Source organism: Pipra filicauda, unplaced genomic scaffold (assembly GCF_003945595.2).
Source record: "Pipra filicauda isolate LSUMZ 115617 unplaced genomic scaffold, ASM394559v2 scaffold32_size4067784_pilon, whole genome shotgun sequence".
In the NCBI taxonomy this organism is placed as follows: Eukaryota; Metazoa; Chordata; class Aves; order Passeriformes; family Pipridae; genus Pipra; species Pipra filicauda.
Genome location: NW_024104454.1, coordinates 2,480,701 through 2,498,073, shown reverse-complemented (window position 1 = coordinate 2,498,073; position 17,373 = coordinate 2,480,701). Strand labels below are relative to the sequence as shown.

The 17,373-nt window shown below is 33.8% G+C and overlaps 1 protein-coding gene across 12 annotated transcripts in view; it reads left to right on the top strand.

Moving 5' to 3' along the window:
* LRRC4C (leucine rich repeat containing 4C) overlaps positions 1-17,373 on the top strand; it is a 498,827-nt gene that overhangs the window by 418,866 nt on the left and 62,588 nt on the right. The gene's annotated exons all lie outside the window — the stretch shown is intronic.

The window sequence follows — 17,373 nt, the reverse complement described above, 5'->3', positions numbered from 1 at the left end:
AAATGGACTATGTAATGGAACTTGAAAATATGGTTCTGGGTTTAGATTGCTTGTTTCTAAATTCAATAGAGTTTACTTCCCTTTTTCGCTAAAATAAAAAAAACCCTTTTTTTTTAATACATTATTTTTCTCTATATTTCTTGATAAAATCACATAGTTTCTCTGTTTTGCAGATGTATGATAAAGACAAATATACCCAGTATTTTGATATGACTGACCATTCTACAAGTAAGCATACCATCAATGGTAAATACTGTTGATACCCTTCCATTCTCAACCAGAGCTGAGTGCCTGGCACAGGACAAGGGAGCAGAAGGATCCACGTGTTGCTGTGGTTATTTGGCTCTGCATGTCTATTAGAGAAAGGCTAGATTTCAGTCATAACTCCAGTTTTGCCTCCCATATTTTGCTCAGAGAACTGGCTCTTGGATACCAGAACATGCTGAGAATCCACTGATCAAAAAAAAACCCCAAAATCCAAAACTGTCAAGCAACAAAGTTTATCACACAATAAACTGTCAAATAGTTCATCTTGCCTATCTGAATGTATTTTTTAAATAATAAGTGAATGGTTCTGCTTTGTTTACTATATCATTAGCAGGTACATGCTGCCGGTAAACAATATTATTTGACTGTTTCTTTGTCTCCCTTCCCCATGAACAGAAAAAAAGTAACAGAGAAAAACTGGATAAAACATTTACCAATTACATGCCAAATTCTGTGAGTAGTTTAAATTCTTAAGAAACATTTTTTTGTATTAATCAGAAATAAATACAAATATTGTGGTTGGGTTAGCTTTTTGTTTGTTTGTTTTTTTCCTCACGAAATGACTTAATTTCAAAGTTTCATTGTATTACAAACAAAATTACATTGTATTATAAACAAAAGGTCTAAAATCTCCTTGGAATTCAAACAAGATTAGTGTTTAGTGGGGACTAGCAATACTTCGATATTATTCTGTGTGATTTTTCTCCCAAGCTTAGCTCACTACATATAGATTTTCAGAGATTCACAAATAACTTTGATTCTTTTTGTATGTTCTCCTGTCTAGAGTTCCTGTCTTGTGCAGGTTCTTATTGTACACAAAGTATCAGTGGACCATGAGATTGTTTGTTATTTGTGTTTTACTTTCCTATTACAGTAAACTCTTTCCCACACAGACACCATGCAGCTCAGTGTCAGATATGCAGAATCCCTGCTATTCCATTCTCATGTGTGTCTACAGTGAAGTCTGCCAATTGTTGAATTTCACCAGCATTTAAGACGAATTTAATAGGGAGAGAGAGCAAGTATGTGAAATAGATCAGTTTAAACCATACTTTCAGACTATCAATCAAAAAATATTGTTTTTCCTGGAGTTGGAATGGAAAGCTGATAAGAACTGCTGAGAATTTAAAAAAAAAAAACGTCAATTTTAAATTATACTTTTTTACTGTGTATGAAGAAACAAGTGCAGATAGATTTACGTCCTTTATAAGATCCTGCTCTTACACGCCAAAAACCAAGTCCATTAAACAATTGGGTACATAGAGATATTTCTGTTGCGTGTACCCCACCAAAAGGCAGTAGAAGCATTTAGATAATCCAAATTTTTAGATTTTTAATAATTTTTAATATTGTTTGGTTTTTTATTTCTATCATTGGGACCAAAACCTTTGGCATTTTGTCGAATTACATGAAAATTTCATTTGTTAACATTGAGTATAATAGTAAGAATGTTGAGGATATTGAGATACAAGAATCTTACAATTCAGATACTTGTTACAAGAGACTCAAAGTAGATAATGATTTTTGTATTGAAAAAATGATAATATAAGCATTTTATAAGAGTTTCAAGGGGCATATAATTCTGGAAGAATTTAAATGTTAGCAGCCATTGGCAGAAAATATGCTATTAAGATACTAGTAACTATCTTTGTACTTTTCTTCCTTTTGCCTTTGACATTTGAAAGTGTTTGAAAAAAATCTTGGAAAAAATGTGGATATGACTAAAAACACCCTAGAAATTCATTACACTTCCCCTTTAGCAGATATAGAGAATTTCAACAAAGATATAAAGATAACAGATATTTCTTGCATTAAAAATACAGTTTCCCAGTAAAGTCAAAACCAGTTTGATTTTTTTTTTTTTAACAAGGAGAGATAAGTATTTATTTTCTTCTGTAATCAAAAACTTTTGAATCCTACTTTCTAGACTTGTATTAACATTAAATCTTTTCTCTAAAATACTTGCAGACTTCTAAGCTTTTTGTTCTCTTTGGAAGAGCCTTAATCTGCTTTTTGAGTGAACTCTGTATGTGGATGTAGGCATGTGGTAAAGAGTCATGATACTTAACATTTTCTCGAGCCCAAATCTTTCCTCACCCATTCATCTGTTTTTTTTATAAGGTCACTGACTTTTGTTATAGGTGACCTTATAAAAATCATGTGGGTACAGAAAGCTACATTATAAGGGAGGAATGTTGAACGCTGTGTCCAGGTGTTGCTTAAAATAGGTTTTCAGATATAAAGAACCAAATCCGAAAACATTTGGGTAAACATAGTGATTATACAGATTGTTCCTTTAAAGCAGAAGGAAAAAGAAGGGAAATGAGGTCACATCTGTTTTGATAGTGCTTTCAAAAGGAAGAGGAAGGGAGAAAGAAAATGAAAGAAAGAGATATTAAAGTGTAGTGGTGCTCCAGAATGATTGACTGGAAGAAGTAATCTCAAAGACAATAAGGCAAATATAGATGATTTACCCTTCTGTGTCATCAGTACACAATTGTTTCATGCTGTCTCATGCTTTGTCTACTCTATTTCCAAATGTTCTTGCCTTACAGAATTGTGTCTCTATTGGATAGATTTCAGTCTCATGAAGTGTTTTGCTACTATTCAGCTTATTACCTTCATTTCAGACTATTGTTGTTTTCTTGGCATTTCATTCTCCCTGTATCACACTATATTTTCATCTTGAAGATCTGTAACCTTCATATATTTATAAAATCATATTTTTTTATTTAGGCATGTTGGACTAATCCGTCCTCCTGAAAATAAGTTTTTCTTATCACTCTTCCATCTCTGAATATTTTGTTTGTCATCATCATTTTGCTTACAAGATGGCTATATTGAGGGTGACTTTGCATCTGTGATTGCATTAGATTCATGTAAGGCATATGATGGAGATGATGGACTGGGTTAATGTGAAATTTCTTGGTCATCCAATAATACTTTGAATCCAATATTCCTTCAGATGCAAGAAATATACATGATCAAGGCTGTGGTGACTGACAGTATCACCTCCTCAGAGACAACCACTCCTTGTCAGAGGAAAAGATTAGGGGCAAAGGACAGTTATTTGGTCTCCCTCTGCCATGAAAGCAAAAAGTTTCTGAATTTTAGAGAAAATTTTTATTTTTGTCAATTAGCTTTCAGACATTCTTCTACAGAATTTCTTTCCACTGAGGCTACTGTAAATACAGCATAAATGAGATTCAGTATATCTTTATTGGGAATGTATATTTATTTTGAAGTTAAAAATTTCAAACTTATTCAAAGCTTCATACAGGCTTTATTTAATTTTGATTCATTTAAATACAAAACAATGTAATAGAATAATAAAACTTAGCAGTTATGTAGAATTCCATTTATGAAATATTTTATTGATTTTCACTAATTACAATCATTCCATTTCTTAAAGTTGGTTAAAATTGCATAGTCTTTTTTCAGAGGGGTGAATTTCCAACATTTTTTGATTATTTTGTATGTGTTGGTATACAAGTAACCAAGTTTAAATGTCTGCAAAGTCTGAATTTACAAAATGCTGATGATACCTAACTTTGAATTCACTGGGATTTTGGTAACCCTGAAGTTCAGGCCATAAGATTTCCATCACTGGGTATCCAAAATCAGAATTTTAAAAAGTGCCTTGATCTTTTCTTTTTTAAAAAATTCCGACTAACCAACCAAAGCAAACACAAAATCCCTTTGGCTATAATTCAGCCCTATAGAACCCTAGACTTACAGTAGAGCACCAAATTAAAATTACAGATATTTCATTTATTATATCACATGTTTTTAATATAAACATGATTTAATGTATTCAGAATAAGAGTATTCATTGTGAGACTAATGGGTCCAAGCTGCAGTGTTTTTTCTTGTAGTAGTATTTGTAATGTGATACTTCCTAGAACATAAGAACAAATTCAGTCTCTGCTAAAAAAAAATCACATAATATATATATTATCTATTCAGTAAATTACAAAAGAAGAACAGGAAAGTGTTAATATTTTTTATATTTCACCAGAAGGAAAAAAAGAAAAAAAGAGAAGTAACAAAATTAGTAGTGTATTAAACAAGTAACCCAAGAACAAGTTATGTATGCATGTTCAGGGTGTTGAGCTGCTATCCAAAGGGACCTGGAAAGGCTGGAAAAATGGGCTGACAAGAACCTCATGAAGTTCAACACAGAGAGGTGCAAAGTCCTGCATCTGGGGAGCAACAACCCCTTGCACCACTGCAGGGCCAAAAGCCACTCAGTCTGGGGTCCTAAGCATGGGTTTTGTACTAGATGACTTCCAGAGGTCCCTTCCAACCTCAGCCATTCTGTGATTTTGTGATATTCCAATACACTGCATTGTGTAAATGCTACATTAATGAAATTACTATTTCACTATTTTCTTTATGGAACTCTCAGTGACTTCAGGTCAGGCATTTCATGGCAGCTGATGACCATCTGTAGTAGCTGAAGCCAATTGTAGTGTAGAATAGCCAATCTACAACTCTTTATTGGTGTTAGAAACTGTCATAATTAATTGAAATTTACAAAGTACTCCTTTATTTCTGGTTGTTTTTTTTTTCTTTCTTTTAAATATTCTGTATCTCACAGCTTTAACTTGTTGTTGGTATTGTAAGGTTTAGTTTATATACGTATATGGCATATACAAAAATAAAGAGAATAATAGAAAAACCTGTTCTGTGTGTTCAGCATACCAATGCATTTGCAATGGTTTATGTTCTATGAAGCATCATTACCACAGAAAGTGGTACGTAATATGTAACTAACATTATATATATATATTATATATATGTAACCCAAGGATGGTAATTATTCCATTAGTATTACAGTTCAAATTAATGCCTCTTCAGCAGACCGATAATGAGAAGGTAAAAGCAGTTTTCACAGGTGCAATTGTACATATCATACTATTTTTCGTGAAAGAGTTTCTTCTTATTAGAGAAAAAGTAAATGTTTGCTGGTTTTGGATAGCAGATGACTTCTGTTGAGAACAAATAATTTTTTTCAAGTGCAATCAGGATGCTTGGCCCATCACTGTATTATTTCTCTAGGCTTTACGTCCTTTGTCTTTATCTTGCTTTATATCAAAGGATCAAGAAATTCAAGAGGATACTTTTTACCCAAATTTATTGTTGCATTTTCATGTCCTTAAAATGATGGATGAGATTACTTACTGGATTACTAAGTGGCCTGTTGCTTTTATCATACCCTTCTGAGGCAGGAAAAGATACTTGTAAATTCTCAAAAGCTACCTTTGCGGTGGGAGAGGGATCTTTTCCTGTTCTGCTATTAATCAAACTACCAGTTGTCCTCATATATTGCTTAGTTCTTAGTGGCTACTTGGTAGTACTTGAGTGCTGTTTTGCTTCTTTTTTATCAATTGGCATGTTTCTTTGTCATACAGACCTAGTTTTAGCTGATACATAGTTCCCAATATGTTCTAATGAGAGTCACTGGAAGTCCTTGTGTTTAACTTTTGCATCCAACTTTCTGTGATTTTATATTCCTAGTGGGAATAACACAGATGTCATTAACTTACTGAAGCTTGGTTTTCAATTTTTGTTTTGTTTCAAACTCCAATGATTAGGTTGCCTGTTATACTAATAATTTATATTGTATATGTGTTGAAAATATATCTGATTTGGATGTAAATATAAAGAATTGATATAGGTACTTGTATATAGATATAATATAGTTCAAATATCAGAAAAGCATGATGAAATTCAGAACTTTGATCTTATGATTCTGTTTGTTGACCAGTCCACTGGAACACCTAAAAAACTGTCATTATTTTTGAATGCAGAGATTTCTTTTTTAAATTAAATTGGGTTTGATGCTGTGATTGCAGTAACTAATGACTTGTTCTCATACTAAGTGTGCTTTCCTCTACATGATTTTAAGGACTGTTGAGGGTTGCTAGGATGGATCCTGAGTAAACAGTTTTATTAGCAATTTAATTCTGTTGGGTGCTGAAAATCTCTTCCCACTGAATGCTACTGAAGGTTGCTAGGCACCTCAAAGGGTTAGTGACTATTGCAGCTTGCTTAGCACATGGTGCTACATATGCCACTTGCAATCTCTGAGTAGAGCATACTTCTACTGCTGTCACTATAGATTATTCTCTGTGGTTTTGGAGTTGTTTTTCTGTGCTTAGAATGTGAGTCCATCCCTTATAAAATGGTAACATTCTGTGTATGGGGACTGCTGGATCCAGCAAAAATAAGTCGCTGAAGATGTGAGAACAGGAAAGACTTGAGATTTTTGTATGACAGCAATAAAAATAATTAGTCTCCCAAACATTTAACAAAAAACCTCTCCGGAACGTCAAACCAACCAGTGACTGAGGCAGTGTGACAATAATAATAAATCTTTATTTTCTTACAATCTTTTTTAGGTCCTGGTTCTTTTAGTATTGTTTTTTGTGACATGTGTGTTCCCACATACTCTATCTATGTAATGCCAGCAGTATACAGGATGCACATACCATAGAACAAACAGATCCCCAAAGCCTCAGGGCATTAAACTGCCCTTTTATTTCATGTATCCTCTTGCAGAACTACTCACAGAATGACATGCTTTCCTGCGTGTCACCTTATTGCTTTATTATTAGCCTTCGTAAAGGTCAGATGGGCCTGACTCAAATTCAGGAGGAAACAATGCTGTACAAAGTTGGTTTTCCTCATTTTGCCTCTGCTGAAGGACCTGCATATTTTTCTGAGGTCTGCAACAGTATTTTTAATATCATGTCGAAAGCAGAGAACCATTTTCAATTCCCATTGCGGTAATCAATGAGATGTAAAATTGCAGCAGTTCCATGCTGCCTAGAGCCTCTCCTGACAGACCTCGTTTGGTTTGTCAGAATGCATAAAGCACTCATAAGACCGTAGCATTAGCTCTATTTCTCTCTGATGCGAATGAGCACAGAAAGAAACCAGCTCTTAAGGAGACATTTTCATTTGCTTAAACAACTCTGCCATGGCTGCAGTACAGCACAATCTTTCTGTGCTATGCATATTTCTTAGGATGGGAATAAGAACCATTAGCTGTATGTGTGATACGAAAAAGCAATAAACCCATGGACTAACTTAACAATTATTTAATTTCTGAAAAAATCATTCACACATAGAAAGTCAGTCAACATAACAATCCAGGTATGCTGTATTTTTTAGCATACTTGTGATTACTCAGGAAGGTTTCATTTGTTGCTGTGCTGCTGTCTGTGACCATCTGGAACTTAATAAGATAAATGTAGAATTTACATCCTTCTTTTGCAAAGACAGAGAAATCTTTCACCTGAAGTAAAATAAATTTTCTAGGTACTAGCTGTAAGCTACTAACTTTAAGCCACTGGAAGAAGTCACCAGTCAGGAATTCACTGAATTATGAATATATAAATTCATTTCATAGTTCCTTAGAAACTATTTTAAAATCTATATTTAGAAGGAAGAAATGTTCAATGCGGTATATTTCAGAAGTATGTGGAGTATGGTCCCTAATATTTTCCTGTGAGTGTCATTATAGATGGAGTGATTGGGTAGCTTATGGCATTAGCAACACGTGAGAAGCTTTTTGTCTATGCCTCTGATGCCGATAACTGCAGTCATCCCTTATCAATTCCTTGGAGGTGTTTTATAAAGTGTTGTGTTCTCATTCCCTTTGCTACTGAAGCAAACATCATTTTTGTATAATGACATTTCTCTTGACTATCTTAGCTGATAAACAAAGAATTGAATGAATATTTGTAAATTAGGTATTCTTACTCTGCACTGACTATTCTTTTAGCATAGAAATTAAGGGGATTTCAAGGTTCCATCTCATTGTAGAACTAGCTTTTAGAACTATATGGCAATTTTCTTTACTTTGCTTAATGTTGATTCTTCTAATGAATAAATATGACTAGAAATGCAACAGCTAGCATTTCCAAGCTTTCATAAATTTTGTTAAACTTCTTGCAAATGAAAAAAAAAAATCCTGAATGTACTTTAAGATTGGGATCTTGTCATATTTTAGGGATATGTGTTTCAAGTATTCCAGCTACTCTCTTAAGTGTCAAGTCAGCAAAATATGTTTTCAACTCATGACTGGATTGCATAATCTGAATTTAAGAAATTCAGATTAGACTTTGGAGATAATAACGTGTAACACCAGACAAGAGAATAGAGGGAGAGCTGGATATGTTGGAATCACACTCCGCATGTGTTTATGTCAGGAGCTCAGTTGCTGTACTCACCAGCTGTGAGATCTGGGCCGCAGGTTGGGGGAAATCAGGGAAAATGCAGAGAATGATCCAAGAAGAGGAAGTTTGAAATTATTAATGAGAGAATTTAATATTTTTCTTAACCATTAAAACCAGTCTTAGGCAAGGATATGTTGCAAACATGATGGTCCGATTTCTGAAGCCTAACAGCAACACAATTTGCTGGGCTTGTGGGTTTTCTTAGAGATTTTTAATTGCTTAGGTACAACAACTGCTTCTCAAGTTGAAACTTGGACTCAATATGCCATATCTCAGCCAAGGATTAGATTTTATTTCTGAAAAGCATTTGAAAAAAGGGGGAAAATCATGGGAATTTTGGTTTTAAGTTTTAAATTTATAAAGATATTTTTATAGCAAAAATTACGTTCCTTCTTTAATACTTTGATACCTGCTGAAATTTTCTTGCATGTAGATTGTCATTTGAATTAGTGTTTTGAAAGGTTTGGAAATTCCATAAGCATTTGTTCCTAGATATGTTCTTTTATTCTTATTTTTTTAGCACTCAGGACTTCAATACAGCTATTCTGGATTTCCTTATGTTACTGAATACAGGAGTAAAATATGGTCTAAGGGTTTTTTTTATACCTTATCTTCTGAACTCAGTCTGTCCTGTGTGCATTGCTGCTAGACAGGTTAAGCAGTTCTACAGTACAATTATCCAATCTATAGAGAGATTGCCTCATGAGTTCCTGTACAGTCCAGCCCTGGACGATTGCAGTCACACAAAGTGTGGTTATTTTTCCTTTCTTTTTTACTTTCCCTAATCTTGGATAAAAATAGCCTTCCATAGGAAATGTTATGAATATTCAGACAGAAATTCAAAAAGTGATGAAGTTTTTAGCCTATAGTTCTTTAGGTAATATTTTTAACAGTCTTTTCAAGAGGTTAAAACTCTGAACATATGGTAGCGCTCAGTGAGGTCTTCTCTTCATCCTTCTTGAAGTATGAAGCTTAAAAAGCAGAAGTTTTGTGTACTGTAGGTTTATTTGAGCTTAAATCTCTTCTTGAACTCTGCTGAAAAGGTATTCATGCTTTGAGTATGCTGTTAAGGAGAATATAGTTGTTGTTTTTGGGGATGTATTCTAGGATATTAAGTGATATATTGTATATAATATATATAATATCTATACCCACTTTCAGGTCTTTGAAATACTCTTGTGAACAATATATAACATAGACTGTGAAGACTACAATTGATTTCTGGACCAGCTTTGGACTACCAATCTTAAAGGGCTGACGCCCTTTATATGGTCTAGTTGCAATAGTATTAATCCCAAATAAAGGAATCAGAACACAGTACTACCTTTTCATATCCAGACTACCACCTTGTCTATTCCTTCTTTTCCTTCTAGCCCCAGCAATTCTACATAGCTAGCAAGCTTGCTCTGCTTCGGGCCCATGAAGTTTAGTCTTATCGCTTTTCACAATTACCTAAAGGGAGATTGTAGTGAGGTGGGAGACACGTTCTTCTCCCAGGTAACAACTGACAGGATGATTAGAAATGGCCTCAAGTTGCACCAGGGGAGGTTTAGATTGGATAGCAGGAAAAATTTCTTCACAGAAGGAGTTGTCAAATATTAGACCAGGTTGCCCAGGGAAGTGGTTGAGTCACCGTCTCTGGAAGTGTTTTTTGAACACTTTGTGGATGTGGCACTTGAGGACATGGTTTAATGGTGAGCACTGTGGTTGTTATGGTTGGCATTTAGACTTGGTGATCATAGAGGTCTTTTCCAACCTTAATTATTCTATGAAATAGACTTCTTTTCTGGAAGAGCTGAAGTTTAGCCCACCGAGCTGAAGCAGGAATTGAACTGAGTATCCCTCTTTCCTTGCAAGTACTCTAGCTCCTAGATTATATGCAAAAGAAGAAAGTTTGCACTCCTCATCTTTAAATAAACAACTTTTTCGCCCTAGGATGTGTGGGTACTCCAGACTCTTAATTATATTAAATAGAATTTTCATGGGTTATTACACATGCATTGCACCGGAACAAAAAAAAGTAGACTAAATATAAGTGTAGAATTAAAAAAGGGGGGTGGGGAGAAGGACATTTCTGCAAATATTGCAGTTCTTTATTTGCAATCAAAAATGGGGGCATTAAAATATAGATAATTTCAGGTACAGCTGTGATTCACAGCCCATATAAATTAATACTCGAGATGGTAAAATTCTGCTTGCAAATATTTTTAAAATGCTGAACCAGGTAGCATTCTTGCAAAGTCTAAGTTTGCTATGAGACTTTATAAGGCCTACTGAATGATAACTTTACTACAATACGAAAATCAGAACTGCATTTTTGGGGAGAAGAATTTACAAGTTGAGTCCGTATCTTAATAAGGACTCATATGAAAATGTCAGCTCTTCCTATGGTTATGCTTGTGTGCATACTTTTTTTGCATGAATATGGTGTGGCAATTTTGGAAAACTGGGATGTTAAGCTGGAACTGATAACATTTTTCACATCATGGTAATCAGTGTAACAGGAAGAAAAATGTTCCTGGTAGAGATGTGGTAACTATTCCTTTTTCACTCTTCAGAGGGAAAAGAATTAATTTTAAATTAGAGGTAATTTCCAAATAATCTTCTTTTAAAAGGAGATAAAAGGATTTTTATGTCCTTTTCATGTCTAAAGCCCCAGTTTCTTTTCCCAATGATGTTCAGAGACTTTCCTGCTTGTTTCCATCTGTTAAAGTTAGATCATCCAGTCCGAACCATCAACATTGTGCTATATGACCTATATGACCAATCACACATAATCAATCTGTTGATTTATAGGTTTTCATTGGTTTTAGCTATATTTATTTTTGGAAATTTGTCAAAAACATCATTATTAACAGGGAAATGCATCATTATTTTATGAACAATTTGCAGATAGGAAAGCAACTGATATTTTTAACTGCTTTGCAGTATGCTAGTTGACTGCACTGTTGTGATAGCACTCAAAATCTTTCAGTCTTTAATCTCTAATGGCTTTACACTGATTGTTTTGTGGGTTTTTTTTTCAGTTTTCAATAACAATTTTGGTATTTTTTCCTGTTCATTTGCAAGTAGCACTGCATATCACCTTCCAGTAATGCAAGCCTCAGCAATTTCTATTCAATATGTTGCAGGAAATAACATTAGCTATGCTTCAGTCCCTACTTGTCAGTCTCCACCTTATATTCACCTCAACAATGCTATGTGACTATACACATATACTATAAAACAAATCATATTCTTCATTAGTATAAGACAAATCATATACTTCAAAAACTTATGAAAGAAATTCTTCGACCACAAAGCAGACATCTTTGAAAATCTTTCTTTTTGATACATCAGGGATTTTTTTTTTCCCATGTATAACACCAGCAAGTGGTGTTACCTTCTTTTGCAATACCTTGACGGTACAAAGGGCAGAAAATAGATTAAATAATGGAGTAGGTCTTTCGTGTTATTAATATATTTGAAACTTTCTGTATTTAGAAGCTCTCTGACTTTTGTCCAATTAAACTAGTGAGTAGGAGCATCATGTAACTCCTTTCATATGACAGAATTATAGAATAGTTTGGATCAGAAGGGACGTTAAAGGTCACCTAGTGCCAGCCCCTTGTCTTCAGTGCTTTGTTTTTGAAGCTGATTTTCATAAATTCCCCTATAATTACTGGTTGAAAACTCCAGCAACTGGATATTGAGTAGGTAAAAGATTCCTAAAATTATGAGCTCAACAACATATACACCATCGGGGAACAGTATTTCATAGGAAAAAGGAATAATGATAATAGTTAATAATAATTAAGAGAATTTTAGTTTTAGTTTTGAAAAGAAAAGCCAATAATTTTAGCTGCTTTAAAAAAAAAAATTACTTTCTGTAATCAAAAAAGGTCTCTAACTCAAAATTGCTTTCTGAATTTTTCTGTGACTTTCAATCTTTTAAGACCGTAATCTTCCTTTTTTGTAGAGATAATGATCCTTGCAGACTCTTTGACGATCTTACATTATGGTATGGCAAAATGCCTTATAATTATTGCCAAACTAGAGTTACTTCAGATATCCTAGTAGGGAGGGTGAAATAAGTTTAAAATTAAGAATTCAGTAGAATTCAGTAGCACTGAATTCTATAGCATTCTATTGCTTTGTTGACAACGAGTTGTTTTTTTCACATAAGATTAATTTTTTTCTCTCTGGCCCACTCTCTGTTTCATTTCAGCCACACTGAATTTAGCAGTTGATGAAGTGGGCACTAATTTATTTATTTTGCTGTGTTTAAAATGCTAGGTGACACTATCAAATGTTCTTCACTTCAATCTCCTTTCTGTTTATGAATATCACACTGTGTTGTACAAACGCAGCAGGAATGAAAGCTAACACAAATGCATATTTGTGTCTACAGCACAAAAATGTGTATTTATAGATGAACAAAACAGGTCAAATCTTTCATAGTAAAAAATAAATTAAACAACCGTTTGTCAGACAAGTATCTGGAGACTATTATTACTAGTCAATAGAACGGATCTTAAAATGGGGAAGAATACTGTCGGGGAAAAACATTTTTAATGACATTTTGTGTTTATAAACACACACAGACACTCACATTAAAAAGACCCGTCTGCCTTTCAGTCTATACTGCTGCTCTGAAATGAATCACTCACCACTTTGTATGAGTTAGACTGAGCAAGACAAATAGTCTAGAAGGTTGGTTTAACACGTATTAACTCGTTTATTGATTAGATGTACAAAAACATTTCCAATCAATATTATATGAGTGAATAGTTTTGCTGCAGCAGATCACATGGAAAAGGTGAGAAAATTGTTTTAGAATTTAGAATTTATATCTTATCTCAACTTGTTTTGGAGAGATAGCTGTGCAGAATTGCCTAATCCCCATCTGTTTAGCTCAAATGCAGAAGTATAAAAATATTAGCATACCAGACATGCAACTATTCTTTGTTTTGCTTTTATCTGGCATTCTTGAAAGAAGAAAAATGAAAAGTGCAGTATACACAGAAATTATAGGTCTTATGCAGGAGAATAATCCTTACTCAAGATTTAATGAAGCTAAAAGATCAGGAAAAAATGTAGTTAGAACCTTCACAAGAAATAATCAAGGTTTATGGGGGTTTGGGCATTTCTGAAGTGTGAAAAAGTTCTAGTCTGATAAGCACATAAAATAAAAGAGAGCTCTGAAACAGTAGAATACGTCAAAAACTGAAGGGAATAAACCCCAATAAGAATACCTTTTCAAATCACCAAGAAATCACCAGTAGCTAGTTTTACTGCACAGTGAGTCAGCAGTTATTCAGAGGTGAGATTTAACTTAACTTCCTCATATTTACTGGTAGTAATGAATTTGTATCAAATACCTTTCTTTAAGGAACTGTCTTGAGTAGTATTTTCTCTGTGTACCCTCTGTCGAAATTCTTATGTGGGCATATCACACTATGATTTTCCTGTTTTATTAACTTTACTCTTGCCTGTTATCTAACATGTAAATACCCAGAGCTCACACACATTTTCACTAGCAGCTTGCAAGTGATTCCAATTCATAAATAACAGAATCTAATGCTATTTCACATATCCTAAAATACCCAAGATTTCAGGATCAGGCAGATAAGATATTGAATCTACAAGAAAACTGTGTTCTTCTGGACAGACAACTGAGTAGTAGCCAGCAGTAAATAAGTATAACAACCTCCTTTCTTTTGTCATTTGAATACTACCCTGTTAGTGATATTTATTAAAAATAATAGGATCTGTGTAGCTGTTTGTTCTCATCTGCTTATTTATTTTCTTCACTATGTCATCGTAGCACATGCTACTGTGTTTAGTTTTTCTTTAATAAATCTTGCTTTTACTGCAGCTCTTTTCATCCCTTTGCAATCTATAAAAATATAGCTACTTTGAAAGCAGTTACTGAAACCTGATCATAACTTCAGTGAGTTTTTCTTTTATTGCCCTAATAAATTTTTAGAAAATATTTAAAGATTTTAGACCAAATTTTGAACATTTACTGGCATAAGTCTGAAGTAAAATCAGTGCAGTTGAAATGAGGAGCTGAGCACTGGAATATTAATTGCTTTCAAAAGATTTCTTGCAATTCTCCTTGGTGAGTTAGATATTCAAGCAAAGATTATACTTTTATATTGATGATAATTTTCTTTTACTCTTTTTCCAATTAAAACTTTATTTTCTATGTCATGACCTTTTCCCAATCCTTCTTTAATATTTCATTTTACTATAGTCCCTATCCAGAAAACTAAGGCATTTTACATCTCTCTCTTTTGACAAACAGAGGGAGGAAGGAAGAAAGATAGGCAAAATTAGTCTTTTTTTTATAACTTTTCTTTTATGAGCATAAGTGCATGGCAGAGGAGATTTTCTAGTCTAAATGCAGTAGATTAAGTACCTAATTTTAGTATTTGAAATTTAGGATGGGACCGCTTGCAACTTATTTTTCCATGTATCTTGAGACTTCATTTTCTCTGTTGAATCTCCTTTGCTAGCTGCTTTGGCACAGTTAAATTTTATTCATTCTGTAGAAAACCCTAATATAACAACTTTTTATAAAAGTGCATGGAAGAAGATTATTCTCTCTGTTGTCTATTTACATGTCCTTCAACTTATTAAAAACAGACTTCTCACAAAAGTAAGTGAGAAAACAGATATGTAAGTCCATGATTCTAGTACTCTTCATTAGGTTTATTTTAGAAAGTTTTACTTAACATTTAAAAGCATATGAAATTATGTTCATACTTAGCAAGGGGAAGAAACACCACAATCTCAAGTTTTGCTGCAATAATCATGGGCTTTGAAAAATTAATATATGTACGGAAACTCATTCTCAATAAGCAACTACTTAATTTTGGATTACATTTGGAATTTATTTGTATTACAATAACTCTGAGGAGTACAAATCGAGATGTCTGCTGGGAACTACAAACTTGTACTACTGTTTAGAGCGACAGAGGGAAAAGAACTTAGAAAATTGTTTATCATGAGCCCACAAATAGAAAAAGAAATCCCAGATCTCTGTTTACTTCCAGTAACTTTCTCCCTCCTGTTTATTGAATAATTTTGCACATTTTAGTTTCCATGGGTATTTTCACTGTTCATAAGTAGCTGTAAAAAAATGATGCTCTTTTAACCAGCAGCTTATTTTTGAATAATTTCTATGATTCATGTTTTCTTCTGTTTTATTTCACTGGACACTTATATACCATTCAACATCTATGTTTGTTACCTGTTACAGTATTGAGAAGATTTTTTAAATATACTTATTTCCTACTATTAAATTTGGAGTAAATTATTATTGATACCTGCATATACGTAAACACCAAGATTTACAAATGCTTCCATAATCCTACAAGTGTTGTCATGTTTAAAACAACCTAATTTTTATGTATATGTCTCTGTTAGTAAGAAATTGAGAGTGGAAGTTAGAAGATCTGGTTTCAGGTTCATGTTCTGTCACAGATTCTCTTCATGTCTCTTAATTGCAAAACACAGCTTCAGGTCAGCTTAATCAGAAAAAAATGTAATGAAGTGATTAAGGCATATTGAGATATCTCAAGACATATTGGTCTTTTATTTTTCAGGCTTCTGTTTGATCCGAAAGTAAATGCAAACTTTTCCATCTGAGTTCAGGCTTAGAAATAATGAGACATAAAATCCACACCACCATCATGTGACTACAAGCTATGAATATTTGGCATGCCTTTACCACTTCATTTGAAAGAGCCTGTTAGGCTCTTCAGTGCACATATTTGACCATCTTTTTCTCTCTCTCTCTTTTTTTTTCCCCCTTTCTTTCTGATTGTAGGAGATGGTTGTGTTGATCAGAGCATAAAATATTTGCAAAGTGCTGGTTGAATAGAATTGGCAAGAAAATAAGTATTTTTTAATGTAGCATAGGGATATTTTCTGTGGCATCCTCAATTTTGCACTACTAATGAAGGAAAACAAAAACAACCCAAACAAACAAAAAACACACACACACATAAAACCCAACAACAAATAAAAACCAACCAAAACCCAAAAATCCCCAAAACAAACCTGAGGAAATAGGCTTTTCTGTGAAAACCTAATGGCTGGTTCAGGGACAGATAGCCCATATCCAGTTTTAAACTACTTATTATAATAAGCAGTCCCCTGCACAACTTCCAGATTGTCCTGCTTTGAGTCATGGACACAGCAGATCAGCTTTAATCTCCATTTCCCGTCAGAGCTTGGTTGATACAGGAACTGTTGGTGACCCAGTACAGTAGCACAAACTCTGTCTTCATGTTACGTAAAAGCTCCAGTCTGCATGAGAACAGTAATCTTACACAGGCACCTAGTATTTCAGTGTGAAAAAGCTTATCAATGAATCAAATCAACAGTGAGGGAGAGAAATTATTAGTGCCTATTACATCAGTAGCTTCTGACACAGACTAAGCTTTTGTCTACTGGAAACTGGGATTTGCTTAGTTTCCAAGCAATATCAAGGTAGATACCTCTCTTTTCAAAACCAAGGACTGTGTCCTTCACTGAGACACTGAGGTGACATGTTTGGAATTCAGTGTTAGAAGGAAGGAACAAACAGCTCTTTGTTTCTGTATCCTCCTTATAGACATTCTCATAAATAAATATATAAATGAAAACTCTCCAGAATTAGTATAGACTGAGAAAGCTCTGTGAAGGTTGCTAGGCAGCCAAGGCCAAAAGAATAAAAAGCAAGCAGGTCTTTGAAAAACAAAGTCAGTGACTTATGAGTTATCTGAAGTCATGATTTGCTCAATTTTCTCTTGTCATAAACAAGAGACAGTAGATTTTTTTCTTTAGTAAATGAGCAGTGTTTTTAAAATATTTGAAACAAAAGACCAGT